At 38.5% G+C, this 17,644-nt stretch overlaps 1 protein-coding gene across 12 annotated transcripts in view; it reads left to right on the top strand.

Annotated features, from left to right (window-relative positions):
* The window catches only part of RPS6KA5 (ribosomal protein S6 kinase A5), a 185,259-nt gene that overhangs the window by 83,600 nt on the left and 84,015 nt on the right, over nt 1–17,644 (top strand). The gene's annotated exons all lie outside the window — the stretch shown is intronic.

The raw sequence follows: 17,644 nt of genomic DNA, 5'->3' as shown, positions 1-17,644 counted from the left end.
ACCAATGTCTTCTCCATTAGCTGTTTTGCGAAACAGACTACCCCAAGTTAAGTGGCTTTAACACAACCATTTTGGGGCAAGTCAGTTTGGGCTGGACCCACAGGCATGGTTCCCCAGTCTTACTTTACTCTCCTTGAAATCTTTCTCTTGGTTTGCAAAGTACAGCTGAAAAGTCAAGTAATGTGAGGGCTGAAAAGCATCCATTGTCTGGTAACGCAAGGTTGTTTTTAACCCTAGTCTACGAGGCTGTTATGAAGGTGGACATTGTTCTGTAGTGTGTTAAGCAGTAAATAGAGGCTGTGGTGGGCTGAATGATGGCCACCCAGAAATGCTCACAGCCTAATCCTTGGAACCCATGAATATGTCGGGTTATACGACAGATGAGAATTAAGGTTGCAGATGGAATTAAAATTGTTAGTCAGCTACCTTAAAATAGGGGGATTTTCCCAGATTACCTGGACAGGCCCAGTGTGATCACAGGGGAGGGTGGTTAAAAGTGAAAGAGGAAAGCAAAAGAGGAGAGTGCACTGGAGATGTGACTACAGAAGAGGTTAGAGTAACGGGGTGTGAGCAGTTGACTTGACTGCCATTGCTGGCTTTGAAGATGGAAGGGGCCATGAGCCCCAGTGTGGGTAGCCTCTTGAAGCTGGAGAAGACCAGGAAACAAGACTTTCCCCCAGAACTTCCAGAATAAATGCAGCCCTGCTGACACCTTGATTTTAGCCCAATGACATGCATGTCAGACTTACGATCTACAACATAAAGTAATAAATTTGTTTTGTTTTAAGCCACCAAATCTTGTAGTAGTTTGATTACCAACAATAGGAAGTGAACAGAGGGTAGGGAGAGTCGGATATCCACATAGACCCTCTAAAGAAGTTTGCCATCAAAGGAAGAAGAAAGAGAAGATGAGGACCTGCAGGATTTAGGGAGGATGGTATTGTTTGAAAATGGCAGAGATTCTGCACTTTTGAATTTTTACATTATTTGTGTGATTTCTGAGTTATTTTTATGCTTCTTAGAGATACAGCAACAGAGTGCTTACCCGACACTCCCCACTACTGTCACATAAAACTCTTTAAAAGCAAGTTAATTGTACTTGAATACAAATCAGATATCTCTGCAACTTTAAAACTTGATTGCACTAAAATACCAATTCTATAAGAACATTTCTCTTTAGCTTAATACTGACTAAAACTAATTATACCCTAGTAGTACTTGACGGTAATATATGTTAAACATTTATAAGCCTTGAAATTATGCTTACGTTGAGAAAGTAGATGTCAGGACACCATGAATTTGAATTTTATTTCTAAATCATTACAAGTAAACTGGGCATTATTTTTCAATCCTATAAATTGTAATTGATCTCTATAAACAATAACAGTAGTCAATAAACACTGTGCAATGCATGCTTATTATATCTGGCCCAAGTTTAACTCTTGGTAGCTCATTGAATCCTCATGACAATCTTATGTGGGAGTTGGAATTATTTATATTCACATTCTACAGATAGAGAATATGAGCCATTAAACGTAAAAAGACCCATTTAGCAAATACAAAAGAATTGAGATATAATTTTTTTTAAGTTTTTATTTATTTATTTTGAGAGAGACAGAGACAGCACAAATGGGGAGGGGCAGAGAGAGAGAAGGAGAGAGAGAATCCCAAGCAGACTCCAAACTGTCTGTGCAGAGCTCGATGCGGGGCTCAAACTCACAAAACCATGAGATCAGGACGTGAGCAGAAACCAAGAGTCAGATGCTTAACCAACTGAGCCACCCAGAGCACCCAGAGATATAATTTGTATTATCTTAAGTTGGCTTTATTGTGATTTTTTTTACAAACTTCTGCCTTTTAAAATATTTTTTAAGGGGCGCCTGGGTGGCGCAGTCGGTTAAGCGTCCGACTTCAGCCAGGTCACGATCTCGCGGTCCGTGAGTTCGAGCCCCGCGTCAGACTCTGGGCTGATGGCTCGGAGCCTGGAGCCTGTTTCCGATTCTGTGTCTCCCTCTCTCTGCCCCTCCCCCGTTCATGCTCTGTCTCTCTCTGTCCCAAAAATAAAAAAATAAAAAAAAATCTTAAAAAATAAAATAAAAAAATAAAATAAAAAAATAAAATAAAATAAAATATTTTTTAAAAATTTGCATGTAGTTGACACACAGTATTACACTGATTTCAGGTGTACGACATAGTGTTTCATCTTCTCTATATGTTATGCTACCTCACCACAAGTATGGTTACCATCCATCCCCTTACAACACTATTAAAATACCATGGACTGTCTTCCCTGTGCTGTGCTTTTTATTCCTGTGACTTACTCATTCCATAACTGGAAGCTTGTTGACCCATTTTGCCCATCTCCCCACCCCCTTCCCACTGGCAACCATTAGTTTGTGCTCTGTATTTATAAGTCTGATTATGCTTTTGTTTGCTTACTCATTTTTTTGTTTCCTAGATTCCACATATGAGTGAAATCTTATGGTGTTTGTCTTTCTCATTCCGACCTACTTCATTTACCAAAATACCCTCTGGGTCCATTCTTGTTGCAGACGGCAAAATCTCATTCTTTTTAATGGCTCTGTAATATTCCAGTGTGTGTGTGTGTGTGTGTGTGTGTGTGTGTGTGTGTACACACACCCCACATCTTCCTTATCCATTTGCCAGTAAACATTTAAGTTGCTTGCTTCCATATCTTGGCTGTTGTAAATAATGCTGCAGTAAACATAGGGGTACATATATCTTTTCAAATTAGTGTTTTCATTTTCTTTGGGTAAATACCCAGTAGTGGAATTACTGAATCACAAATATGACCTGAGCCAAAGTCAGACGCTTAACCGTCTGAGCCACCCAGGTGCCCCTGTTGCTAATATTTTTTTTTAATGTTTATTTATATTGAGAGAGAGAGAGAGAGAGAGAGTATGTGCGAGCAGGGGAAGGAGAGAGAGAATCCCAAGCAGGTTCTGCCCTGTCAGAGCAGAGCCTGATATGGGGCTTGGTCTCATGATCATGACCTGAGCAGAAATCAAGAGTCAGATGCTTAACAGACAGAGCCACCCAGGCGCCTTCTGTTTTTAATTTTTTGAGGAAGCTCCATACTGTTTCCCACAGTGGTTGCACCAGTTTACATTCCCACCAACAGTGCATGAGGGTTTTTTTTCCCTCTACATCCTCACCAACACTTGTTATTTCTTGTCTTTCTGATTCTAGCCATTCTCACAGGTATGAGATGATACCTCACCTGTGGTCTTGATTTGTATTTCCCTGATGAGGAGTGATGTCGAGCATCTTTTCATGTGTCTGTTGGCCATCTGGATGTCTTTGGGAAAATGTTTATTTGGGGTTTTTGTCTATTTTTTAATCAGATTGATTTTTTGGTGTTGAGTTGTGTAAGTTCTTTATATATTTTTTATATTAACCCCTTAAAATGTAATCATTTGCATATAAGAAGTTTCTTTTAGTTTACTCAAGGAACCAGCAGTCTATACAAGCATCATTTAAGGTCTTGCATTGTATGGACTATAAAATGGGTCCCAGCTGCTGCACACTCTCAGATTTTCTTCCTCTCTTCTTTCTTTTGCATGTTAAGAATTTCTTGGAAATTTTTGGAAATGCCTATCATATTTGGTAAAAATTTAAACATAATAATAATATCAAGAGTTGGTGAGAACTTTGTTTTTTAAGGCATTCATTCACTGTTGGTGGGGAGTATGAGTGGCTATAAGCCTTTCTGAGGAAAGCGCTTATAAAATATTGTCAGCAATAAAAATTTAATATGTAAGTATGTTATAGCTCTGCAGTCTAACTCTATGAATCTGTCCTACTAATCTATACTTGCCCAGCCAGACAAAATGTACGTCCAACCAACAAAGAGAAAGAGCAATGGAATTAGAAAATCATCATTGGATCCAAAGTGGGTAGACAGTGGTTTGATGAGGAATAGGATATTTCTACATAGTCTCAATTCATCTCCCCATAAATTACCAGTTAATTACAAAAGGAAACAGAGTAACTCTACTATGGAGAAACCTGGCAAACACCACACTAATCATGTGATCAAAATTAACACCAATATTGGGAGAACTAGCATCACACGCTTCCTGATATTTTCTGACGGTCACATCATGTCATTGCTATTCCTTCCAAGAATGCATAACCTGCATCTGATCATGAGAAAACATCTGGGGGGAAAAAAATGAAATTGAGGGTTTGTCTATGAGATAACTGAACTATCCTTTTCATAGATGTCAAGATCAAGAAAGAAAGAAAGACTGAGGGTCCAGACTAAAGACCTAGGATCTCCAATGCATTGTGTGATCATAAACTAGGTCCTAGGCTAGAAACAAAAGTAGCTAGAGAGCGTATTAGTGGGACAGATGACAAGACTTGAATAAAGGGCAAATTAGATAATAGTGTTTTATCATAAAGTTTCTGATCTTGATAATTGTACTGTGGTTATAGAAAAGGGTGGTTTTTTTTTTTCCTTAGGAGGTGCACCCTGAAGGATTTAGGGGTAGGAGCGTGATGTCTCCAACTTATTCTCAGGAAGAGTATACACATATATAAAAACATGAAAGAATACTAAAGCAAATGAAGCAAAATGTAAACAGTTGGTGAATTTTCATCATGGTTATGTAGGGATTCCTTGTACTGTTCTGGCAAATATTTTTTGTAAGTTTGAAATTATATCAAGATAAGTTTAAAAATAAATAAATAAAGCCCACAGGCAAGGCAGGATGACCTAGGAAAAACTTTTCGAATAGGGCCCAGATGTAATGACAGTTTTCACCAGCCTTTCTTGACTAAAGATGATGTCACATTTCGTGTCAATATTCCATATAATGTAAGCCTGAGGAACAAGATTAGAGTATAATTTGTCCAAAATGGTGTTATTCAAGTTTATACTTCTCTTCTGTTCTGACTTTGGCCAGAGCCATTATGGCATATCCAGAAAGAGGTATAGATACAATTACATGTATCGTCCTTTGTATGTATTATTTCTCACAACCAAATATTTGATGAGATTTGGACTGCTGACAATTTGAGGTTCTAATCTCTGACAAGGACCTAGACTGTAGTGGTGCCTGGCTGGCTCTCTTGGTAGAACGTCGGACTCTTGATCTCAGGGTCGTTAATTCTAGCCCCATGTTGGGTGTGAAGCCTACTTCAACAACAATAACAACAACAAAGAACCTGGACTCCTAGACTGTAGCTCTTCTGTGTTGCCAAATTCAATTCATCGTCTTGAACAGGCAGGTGGGCTAAGGTTATCACCTCTTAGGAAAAGTTAAGGAGTCTTCCACAAGGATGGAGGTATTCCTGAAGGCAAGGCCAAGTAATTTTTTTTTTTTTTTGAGAAAACAGCCCAGTCCATTCCTGCAAGATATAAATTGACTCTTTTAAATTATGTGCTATAAATGGGTCAATGATAATTTTAGCTTGGTACATTCTTAGAAGAGATTGAAACTCATTGTTTACTGTGGCCGTTAAAAAAACCCCTCTGTGTAGCAACCCCCCCCTCCCGCCAAGAATGTCTACTTTTGAGCACTGTGACATTGAGATGAGCCCTCCAAACTTGTCAAACTTAATTGTGAAAAACATGTAAGATAGCACAATTTTATGACCAAATATATAGAATTATTGGCTCTAAGCCATTTACATGTTTGAAGGACAAAACAGTTGATTTTCTTTTTTTTTTTTAGAACAGTTGATCTTAAGGCAGTTTTTTGGACAGTAATTAACCAGACCAGCTGCACGATGAGGCTGCTGTTAGTAAGCAACAGTAAAACCATATTTGGAGGAAGTGAAGCACATTTCTAATACGACATAAAAAAATCACTCTTTGGAGTTAGACTGCCCATATTCATAATCCCTATCCTCCCACTCACAGGATATACAACTTTGTATATTTGTTTAGCCTCACTATTCTCTAGGGAGTACCTATTTTCTCTGGGGATCATACTATTAGAATAGTACCTAAGAGCACTGTTGATAAGGGTCAGATTCACTGTCATATCTAAGTGGAACAGGCACATAGAAGGTGCCCCATGTCTGTAGTTGTTATTACTTCTTTGTCTGGTCTCAAAAGCAGCGAGCTGTGTTGAGATAATAAATTTTAAAGGAGAGCAGTGAAAACCCTTTTTTTATGTTCCTGAATTCCTACCTGTCAGCAGCCCTTTCCTGCTTCCCTGACTTACAGGCTATAGAGATGCGGCTTCCATACAAACAGCAGTAGCCAAGAGCCTTCACTGAGTCAGTACCACTTGGTCCACTTTATGCCCAGAGAGGCAAGAAGATTCAGGAATATCAGTAAAAATGGAGCATTCTCATGCTGTTTCTGACAGTTTCCTTATCATAAACAGAATAAAAACAGTCAGCATTGGCTTCAGACAAACAAACAAACCACCAAAAAATGCCAAACTTCATGCTTGCAATTTGTTGTGAAAGAAATTGGCAGAAACCTGAGAAATCTAATTTCTAGAAATCTAACGAATCCATAATTTGTACAGGAAACTTATTACTCAGGGTAGACATGTTGGCATGGGCCAAAAGCTGACCAAGCAGAGTAGACCTGAGGTAATTCCAGTTTCCACTCAGCGACTTTTTTCAGTCTGAGCTTTTAGTAAGTCTTTTATGGGAGGAAATATAATTTATGCTCAGTTGGAAAGGATGGGGGTGAAGGGTGGGGTTCCTTGCTTTATAAAGCTGAGAAGAATCTTCCTCCCAGATATCAGTAAGGATCTGGGTTTTTGTGATGTCACTGACCATATCCATGCCATTGCTAACTCTGTCCCAGAATCTGCCTGCTTTCCTGATTCCAGTATTCTCCTTCAAGAGAGTCAAGATTTTATAATTCAGCTCATATTTAACAATATCCCTACGGTCTTTTAAATTTGTGTTATTGTTGTCTCACTGCCTGGCTAAATTTTTTTTACTTAGGGCAAGCAAGCCCCAACTTTACCCTATTAGATTTGCTAGATCTCTTGATAAACACACCAATGTAAAGACACCAGAATGCGGTCCCAGCACATCCTCAGTAGTCAGAGATCTTGTTGAAAATGAAAACCCCTTGCTCCATTTCACTTTGTAAAGCTCTGGACCTCACCAGTCCAATCCTAAATACAAATAATCCCCAGGACAGCTATGCCAAGCAAGGGTAGAAGTCAGTGAGAAGTGAGCTCGGTGCCCCGGAGAGGCCGGAACCAGGTGTGTGTGCCGTGATGATAAAGTTTGCTGTGCTGGAGACCTGTAGGACACTATTTTCAGATGTTTCCCATGTGCTGGCAGCCAGTACTCATTGGTTTGTTTGTAAATAGAACTTGATAGGAACTTTTCGATTCAAATTTACAATGTTGTTGTAGGGGCCATGTTCCTTAAACTGTTTTTGGCTTCCAACTCCCTGGAGAATCTGATAAAAGCTGTAGACCCTCTCTTCTCAGAAGAATGCACAGATGCTTACATATGCTTGAAAACAATTGCACATAATTTCAAGGAATTTACATGAAGCACTTTCAGAGCCTGCTCTTCATTGCTCCAAAACCAGCCATAAGAAGTCTATCTTCCTCTCCCTCAAAACGTTTCAGAGGGCTCTTTTGTACCTCTTTAACAGTCTTTGAATAATTGAGGGTGATGATGAGGATCATGGTAACTACCTTGTATTGAGCTTTCAGTGTTTGTTAGACACTGTGTATTCCTTATCCCCAGAAGTGAACTCTGGGTCATCCTCTCCAAACCTGTTCTTCCAGCAGCCTTCCCCAACTCCATCTCTTCAGGTGCTCCGGTGGGACTGGATCTGTACTCCTACCACTGCAGTCGCCTTCCTCCTAACCACCATCCTCTCTCACCCTGCTTCATTCCAAGTGATCCCCTTATTTCTACCCTTGCCCTTCTCAACACAGCAGCCAGAATCATTGAGCCTAGTAAAGCGCAAGTCTTATCTTCCCTCACTGTTCTACTCAGAATCCTCTACAGGCTTCCCATCTCATTCAGAGTGAAAGATGAGATCCTTCCAATGGCCAGCTCAGCTCCAGAGGATCACAATATATTGTACCGTGCATGGTATGCATAGCAGCCCCGGTGATGGTCTGTATGACTTTGCACAACTCTCCCACCCCCATAACTCAGTGACTTCTGTGACCTTTGCTCCCCGCTACGTTTTCCTTGTTCACTGTGTTCTAGCCATGTTAGCTTCCTTCCTAATTGTTAGGTGCACCAGGCTCTCCCGCCTGAAGCCTTTGCATTTGTTACTTCTGCCAGGAATCGGGTCCCCCAACATCTGCTTAGCTCATGTCTTCACTTTCTTAAATTCTTTGTTCAAGAGTCACCTTGGTGAGGCATACACCGACCACCCTTATTAAAATGCAGTCCTCAGCTCTATCCTGGCATTCCCTATCTGCCTTTAGCTGTGCTATTTTTTCCATAGCAATCATCATCTTCCAACGTATTCATAGTATCTTGTTTACTTATGTTTGTCTCTTCCCACTGGAATGCAGGCTTCACTAGGATGGAAAATTATTGCCTGTTTAGTTTGGCATATGGGTGCAGTATCTAGAAAAGTAATTGTTATATAATAAGGGCTCAAAGCCTGTTGAATGAAATGAACAAACCCTAGGGAAATATATTGTTCTCCTTTTATAATTATGGTTTTAGATTCAAAGAGATTAAGCAACTTGCTCAAAGTCACACAACTGATGAATGGTATCACTAGGATTTTTGGATTTTCTGACACTAAAGACTTAGGTTCTTAAATACCAAAAATACTTCTTTCCAAGGATATATAAAATAAGAGGTCAGAATGTAGTCTAGAAGTGGCAGTCTTACAAGGCTGAGGAGTCAAAAGTTGGAGTTTGGGGCCAACACAGTGGCTGCAAAGGACCCTTTTCCTTTGTGGCAAAGGACCCTGCCAAGAAGGGAACCACAGGTGAGGTGGTTCAGAAATCTCTGTGTGTGGACTGACTTCCCAGCAGTGAGTGCATGGGGTGAACATCTAAGTGGCCCAGACAAAAGCTGGAAAGGTTGAAAGAGCCCGATAAAGATTTCAGCAGCTCCCACCTTCGGGGACACAGTTTGCAGTTAAATTCCTCCCAAGGTATAGGGACTTGGTAAACTCTACAAGACTTTTGTCAAAATTCTAGAAGAGCCAGGCCATAAGAGTAAGAACCACACTTGCAGAATCAAAAATAAGTGGTGGTAGCGAATTTTAACTCATTGAATAAACTAAACCCCTGAGTTCCTTCAGATGTAAATAAATAAATTGAATGATGGGATTTGGGATAATTACATGGTTTCAAAGTACTTCTCCAAAAATACTTACTAATTACAAAGTGAAATAGGTAACTTTACGGTAGAGAAGCCAAGGAGACACTGCCTTAATCAAGAGATCAAAGTGAAAATCATTGATACTAGGATGAATCGAAATCAGGCCCTACCTGAGACGATGCACCAAGAACAGTGCGACTTCCATGATTTCCTCTAGTGATGTTCACCTGAGTATGATCATGCAGGTACATCAGACAAATTCAGATTGTGGGACAGTGTGCAAAATACGAAGCCTGTAATCTTCCAAGTGTCAAGGTTATGAAAGTCAAGGGAAGACAGGAACTATTCTGGACTGAAGAAATTGGATGACTAAACTGAACATTTGATTCTAAACTGGAACCTTTTGCTGTAATACTTTGAGAACAACTAAGGAAACTTGACATTAGGATTGAGTATTAGATGGTAACAATATATTTGTGTTAATATACTGATTTTGTAAATGATCATGTCATGGTATGGCGTCCAAATGAAAGTGTGCTTGAGTGATGGGTTGTCAACTTGACAAATCACTTAGATGGGTTCCTGAAAAAAGTTTTATTACTATATTTAAAACTTGTCTTTAGATTTATGATTGTTTCAAAATAAAATGAAAAAAAAGGTGTATTTCTATATAGTAGGATCAAACAACTGGAAAGTGGAATTTTTTGAACATAAAATACTTGGGAATAAATTTACTCTGTAAATTCTATATTGCTGAGAGAAATTAAAGAAAACATGATTAATAGAGAGATGTACCATGTTCATGAGTAGGAACACTCAATGTTGTTCACATGCCAGTTCTCCCTAAATTGAACTATAGATGCAAAACCGTCAAAGTCACAATCCAAGCAGGGTTTTTGGTGGAGACTGACAAACTGACTCCAATTCCTATGCAAAAACAAAGGAACTAGAATAGCTCGTTCAGTCTTAAAGAAGAACAAATATGGGAGGCTTAAATGATCTGATTTAAAAATGACTATTAAGTCACAGTAATCAAGGCAGTATGGCATGAAACATATAGATCAGTGGAATAGAACAGGACTCCAGAAATACACCCACACTTTTATAGCCCTTTGATTTTTGACAAATGTGACAAAGCAATTCAATGGGGAAAGAAGTAAGTGGTGCTAGAACAATGAAAAAAGTGAATCTCAACACTTACTTTGCTCCATACACAAGTATTAGTTTGAAACAGACCCTAAACATAAAAGTTAAGCATATAAAGCATTTATAAGAAATCATAGGAGAATATCTTTATAACTAGTGTAGGCAAAGTCTCCTCAAAACAGTAACCAAAAGGAGGAGGCGGACGGAAGCAGTATGAGAAGAGGAGGAAGAAGGAGGAGGAGAAAACTGAACTAATAAAAATTAAACATTTTCTTCTCATCAAGAGACACTTTTGAGAAAATTAAAAGCAAACCACTCACTCAGAGATAATATTTTCCATACACGTACTTGACAAAGAACTTGTATCCAAAATCTACAAGAATGCCTTTAAATTATTTTAAAAAGTAAACAAAGAGAGCTTGCTCCTAGAATGGTCATGTGAGGAGCTACATGGACCTGCTTTCCAGGGAAACAACTGTAACTAATAAAAGTTATCATTTAAAATCTCTGGAGGTTAGCCTGTGGGTGAGCATACATACAGCAGTTGAAGAAACATTTATTCAAGGAAATCTAAGTGTTAGAACAGCAAAAGTGGGTGGCACTTGAGCCATGACCTTCTGCCCTCTCCCACACTGCATGACCGAAACTCCATTTGGGTGGGGGTAGCCAAGAAGTTGGGGTCCCCTTCCCCTCAGCTCCCAGTTAAGAGATACTGTATCTCATCAGGAGATTTCAGGACACCAAGCATTTCTCATTCACCCAGCTCCTTGCTACAAAGGGTAAATTCTTGGCAAAGAATTGTGGCTGAGAGTTTGGGAGCTCCTTTCCTCCACCCAGCCCCCACTCCTAGGGCAGAAGCTTTATTCTAGGCTTGGAAAGTTGAGAATATGGAGCTCTGATGCTCTTGCCCTGCTTGATTTGTAGGGTGAGGGTTCTGTGCTGGTAGAGGCAAACTGAGAAGGCCAGGGACTAGTGCCTTCATGTAGCACCTTATTAATTAAGCAGGGGTGTCACTCTGAGAGAAGTGGGCCACTGTCCTCACCCCCAGCCCCAGAGCAGTGCATCAGAGATTTCCCCAGAGGGAGAAGTAGTGCATAAACCCGGAACTCTGAAGCTCTTAACAAAAGAACTTATTTGAAGCAGAGTATGTAGAAGTTCAAACCTAAGGATGAGAGGGGAAAATGGGGACTTTGGTGGTAAGCAATTAAGAGGAGGCTTCGTAGCTCCATTGGAGCAGCACACTAAACTGTTGGAATGAGCATACAGGGAAATAGTCAAGGATGAAGAACACTTTTGGGGCCAGAACAAATCTCAAACACCAGCCTCAGAAACTAACCCTACAAAGGAGCCTGAATTTATTGGATCAGACTGGGGAGTAACTTATGCCCCAGGGCATAAATTGAAAACAATAGATCAATCAGCCAGCAGTTAGTGGAGCTCAACAACTGGGTATAATATGAAAGAGTCCGACAGCTTAACAGATCAGGTTCTTAAAGAAAGTAAAAAAAAAAGAGTCCTGCTAAACCATTCTATGAATGCCCAAGGTTGTGTTCTCTAAGGAGCAGCAGCGGAGACTTCTTGCAGGTAAAACAGACCTCACTAGAATACTCAGTTATTAAATAAAGAAAAAATAAATAAAAACAAGCGTCTGGTGGGGGTAGGGAGTTGGAATCAGATCATAACTTGAATCCACACGAAAAAAAACGAAGAGAACCAAAAATGTAAATAAGGCTAACATGCTAAATTATAAATATATACTTGCTCTCCTCTCAGCTTCTCTGAAAGACATAAAATTGTGTAATCGTTGTTATATTCTGGTGGCTTGTAACATGTAGTTGTACTGTGTATAACAGTATCGCATAAAAAGGAAGAGGCCATGAGCTCTACAGGAGTAATGTTTGTGTGTGTCACTGAAATTAAGTTGGTATATATCTGAAGCTTTTTTGATGTTAATGTGCATATAATAAGCCATAGCACAGCCACTAATAAAAAGTGAGATTCATTAAAGGAATTAAAATGTTGTATTAGAAAATATTCACTTAGTGAAACAGAAAGGAGTAAAAGAGGAATAGAGAAAAAATATATAGAAAACGAAAAAGTAGAACAGCAGACAGACATCAACAATATCAATAATAACATTAAGTGTAAATGGAGTAGTCCATGTAATCAAAAGGCAGAAGTTGTCAGACAAGGGGAGAAAAGAATCAACATTATGCTGTTTACAGGAGATACAGTGTAGATTCAAAGATACAAATAGATTAAAGAATGAAGATGGAAAAGGAGAAATCACACAAACAGCAACTACAAGAAAGCAGGAGTGGCTTACTAATATCAAACAAAATAGACTCAAAAACAAAAAATGTTACTCCAGATTAAAAAGGGACACTTCATAATGACCAAAGTGCCAAATCATCAGGAAGACATAACAATTACAAACAAACATGCATCTAACAATGTAGACCCAAAATACGTGAAGTAAAACTGATAGAAATGAAGGGAGAAATAAACAACTCAACAACAGACTCCACTTTCAATAATGCTTTAGATTAACTAAGCAAAAGAGCAGCAAGGAAATAGAAGATAAACCACCTAGATATAACAGACATCTGTAGAGCTCTCTGAACAAACACAGCTGAGTACATATTTTTCTCAAGTGGATAAGGAACATTCTTTTAAGATAGGCCATATGGTATGCCACTAAAAAAATAAATACACCTCTGCGTGCTTGGCTGACTCAGTTGAAAGAGCATTGACTCTTGATCTTGGGGTTGTGAGTTTGAGCCCCACCGTTGGGTGTAAATTTTACTTAAATAAACCTTTTTTTATTTTTTTATTTTTATTTTTTTATTTTTTTTTTATAATTTTTTTTTCAACGTTTTTTTATTTATTTTTGGGACAGAGAGAGACAGAGCATGAATGGGGGAGGGGCAGAGAGAGAGGGAGACACAGAATCGGAAACAGGCTCCAGGCTCCGAGCCATCGGCCCAGAGCCTGACGCGGGGCTCGAACTCACGGACCGCGAGATCGTGACCTGGCTGAAGTCGGACGCTTAACCGACTGTGCCACCCAGGCGCCCCAAATAAACCTTTTTTTAAAAACACCTCAATAAATTTTAAAAAGTTTAAAATTATACAAAGTATGTTCTCTGACTGCAATGGAATGAAGTTAGAAATCAATAACAAAAAGAAATTTGGGATATTCACAGCTGTGAAATTTAACAATTTACTCTTATGTAACCAGTGTGTCAAAGAACAACTCTAAAGAGAAATCAGAAAATACTTTGAGATGAGAGAGAATGAAGACATGACATACCACATCTTATGAGATGCAGCTAAAGTAGTGCTTAGTGGGAAATTCATAGTTGTAATTGCCTGAATTGAAAAAGAAGGAAAAAAAAAATTTTTAAAGAAGATCTCAAATCAGTAACTTTATCTTCCACCTTAAGGCACTGGAAAAAGAAGAGCTAACTCACACCAAAGCAAGCAGATACAAGGGAAATAATAAAGATTAGAGCAGAAATTAATCCAATAGAGAATGTGCAAACAGTAAAGCAAATGAGTGAAACCAAAAGATGATTCATTGACAAACCTGTAGTTAGATTGGCCAAGTAAAACAGGAAGAAGGCTCAAGTCAGCAAAATTAGGAATAGAAGAAGGGACTACTAACTACAGAATTAAAAAGGGTCATAAGGGAAAACTGTGAACAGCTGTCTGCCAAAAATTAGACAATTTAGGTGAAATAAATTCCTAGAAAGGCACAAACTATTAGAGTTGACTAGAGGAAATATAACATCTGAAGAGACCTATAACAAGTAAGTAAATTGAAGAAGGAGAAGACGTAATAAACTAACCACAATGAAAAGCCCGGACCCATATAGCTTCCGTAGTGAATACTGACAAACGTTTAAGAAGGAATTAATGCCAGTCTTCACAAATGTCCAAAATATAGAAGAGGAAGAAACACTTTCCAACCAATTCTATGAGGCCAGTATTACCTCAACACCAAAACCAGACAAAAATATCAAGATAAATCAAGAAAATTATAAACCAATATCTCTTATGAATAAAGACACAAAAATCCTCAACAAAATACTATCAAACTGAATCCAGCAACATATTAAAAGGAAGGTATACTGTGGCCAAGTAGGATTTATCCCAGGAATGCAAGGAAAAGTGAAGATCAATTAATATACCTTACTAGTCAAATAAAGGACAGAAACCATATTATCATCATGGTAGACATAGAAAAACATTTGACAAAATTCAACACTCCTTTGTGATAAAAACACTCCTACTGCTACTTTTTGGTAGGAATAGCGAACTTCCTCAAAATCAAGAGCCATTCTTTCCCCCTAAAATCAGGAGCAAGGCAAGAATATCCACTTTCACTGCTTTGTTCAACATGAATGGATTAACTCCAAATGTTTCAAAGATTAAAAGTAAGAGCTAAAATGAAAAAATTTCTTAGTGGAAGATGGGTAAATCTTTGCAACCTTGGTGTTGGCAATGGTTTCTTAAATATGGTATCAAAAGCACAAGCAACTAAAGAAAAAAAAGATAAATTGGAATTTAAATTGGATGGAGTGATGAAGATGTTTTAAAATTGAATGTGTTGATAGTTGCATAACTGAATATACTAAAAACTATCGAATTTCATGGTATGTGAATTATATTTCAGTTTTTTTTAAATGTTTATTTACTTTTGAGAGAGAGAGAGAGAATGAGTGGGGAGGGGCAGAGAGAGCCAGAGACACAGAATCCAAAGCAGGCTCCAGGCTCCAAGCTGTCAGCACAGAGCCCGACATCAGGCTCGAACCCGCAAGCCATGAGATCATGACCTGAGCCAAAGTCAGACACTCAGTCAACTGAGCCACCCAGGTGCTCCTATGTGAACTATATTTCAAATGAAGAAAAGAAAATCAGGGGCCCCTGGGTGGTTCAGTCAGTTATGTGTCTGACTCTTGATTTCAGCTCAGGTCACGATCTCACGGTTTGCAGGATCGAGCCCGTGTTAGGCTCTGTGTTGAGAACGTGGAGCCTGCTTGGAAAATTCCCTCTCTCTCTCTCTCTGTGCCCCTTCCCTCCCCTGCACACTCTCTCCCTCTCAAAAATAAACTTAAAAAAATAAAAACATCAAGAGGCAAACAAAACCCACTTTAATACACTTCACCAAAGAAGATATAAAAATGTTCAATAAGCTGGGGCACCCGGGTGGCTCAGTGGGTTGAGTGTCCAACTTTGGCTTAGGTCATGATCTCCTGGCTTATAAGTTTGAGCCCACATCGAGCTCGTTGCTTTCAGCCTATCAGTGCAGAGCTGGCTTCTGACCCTCTGTCCTCCTCTCTGTGGCCCTTCCCCACCTGTGCTCTCCCAAAAATAAGTAAATATTTTTTTAAATGTCCAATAAGCCATGGAAAGATACTAAGTATCATTATGATTCAGGAAAGTGCAAATTAAACCCATAATGAGATACCACAACACACTAAACAGAACAACTAAAATTATAATGACTGAGAGTACCAACTGCTTACATTATAGAAATTCTCACTGACCTCATATCCCAGCCACTGATTAGCACAAGTACTTAACCCATAAGGACACTTCAGTTGTACCATAGTTCCTGCCATTATAGCCCTTTGGCAGCTTCTGCATCTACTTACCACTGTCGATACCTGGACCGCTGCGTAGAGCTGGCTGTTCACTTTGTAAAGTATGCAACCATGTACCTACAAATAAAACACGTTTATTTTATGAAAGTCAGGTCTTCACCTTTGGCTCTTGGGCGATTCCAAAAGTAGAAAGTAGGTTACTTGATGCTATTTTAGGTTTGTTTTCTTAAGTCTGTCATTAGTTGTTCTCTGTCTCCCCAGTAAATGGAAAATAAACCACTTTCTATGTTCCAAGCAACCATAATCCACAGTAGTTAACCATTTCCATTGTATGGATAAAAACTGCAGCTGAGAGAATCTTGATTTGCTCAAGGCAGGACACAGTGAAACCGCTGTTTGATCCCAGTCTGAGAGTTACAAAGCCCAGGTCCTATGGCCTATATTTGAAGTCCCTTAAAGATAGTATATTGGATTCTTTTTACAACACACTTGCCTTTGAGTTTCAGAGTGATTTTTTTCAGAGTATATTTAATATTCCACTGTAAAGAATCTGTGTTTAATTAATACATCTATGGAGTGCTTCCTGTATGTGGCTACTGTTTGTAGAGATGAATACATTGATCCAGACTTGTAGAAAGCTCAGAGTTTTGTAGAGAAGGCAAGTGTGCAAATAAACATTTTCAATACAGTAAGATAACTGCAGTGGGAGAAGTCTTTAGTAAGTACAGTGGCTAACAAAAAAGGAAGTGATCAACTGCTGGAGTGGTTATTGAAGATGAGAAAATGGCATAGGACATGCAAGGATGGATGGGTAAGAGTTTGTCAGTTGGTCAGCTGACCTGTGGGTGTCTGTTTCTGTGTCATGACTAAGTGTGGAAACCATGTATGCATAAACATCAGTATTTGATTTAAGTAAATAACTACTTAAAGGTAGAAAAAATTCATTGTTAGTTGGCAGGAATGCTGTGTTCCTTTACACCTTTTTAATAATTAGCTTTGTGTTAAGATATAATTAAAACCTCTGAGCAAAATGCAGAAGCCTTAGAAGGGCAATGCTTTTTATTGGCATGCGCTTTGTAAAACACACTGCAAAACAACCATTAGAGTTCTTTCATTCTGTTGCATCTGCTTTTTTGGAATTTAAAGCTAACCAGGCAAGATGAAACAAAAATTTGCAAGTTCGTGAAGATTTTGCTTTGTTCCTTTTTCAAATTCTGCTGAACTTGATAAATGAATATACTTGGGATGCATGCTTCTCAAATATTTAGGAGGAAAGCTTTAAATTACATCTGTGACTATTTTCTAGGTATATGTTGTTTCTCACACGTAGATGTTGTGTGGTCAGGTAGCAGTGGTTAGTTTCTGATGAAGCTACTATCAGATTATCAATAAATGTCTTATTAGAGCTAATTACAAACAAATAATTTTTACAAATAATAATGGTAATTATTAAATATAGTTATATTTATACTGTCTATATTATAATAATTATATTTATAATTAGTAATTATATTATTAATCACATTATAATATATTATTATGTTATATTATTATTATTATTATTATTATTATTATTATTATTCAGCTCTCATGTATTTCTCACTGTAGCCTTTTTTGTCTCTAATTTCATTA

The sequence above is a fragment of the Neofelis nebulosa genome, chromosome 7 (genome assembly GCF_028018385.1).
Source record: "Neofelis nebulosa isolate mNeoNeb1 chromosome 7, mNeoNeb1.pri, whole genome shotgun sequence".
In the NCBI taxonomy this organism is placed as follows: domain Eukaryota; kingdom Metazoa; phylum Chordata; class Mammalia; order Carnivora; family Felidae; genus Neofelis; species Neofelis nebulosa.
This window is presented reverse-complemented; position numbering and strand designations above follow the sequence as displayed.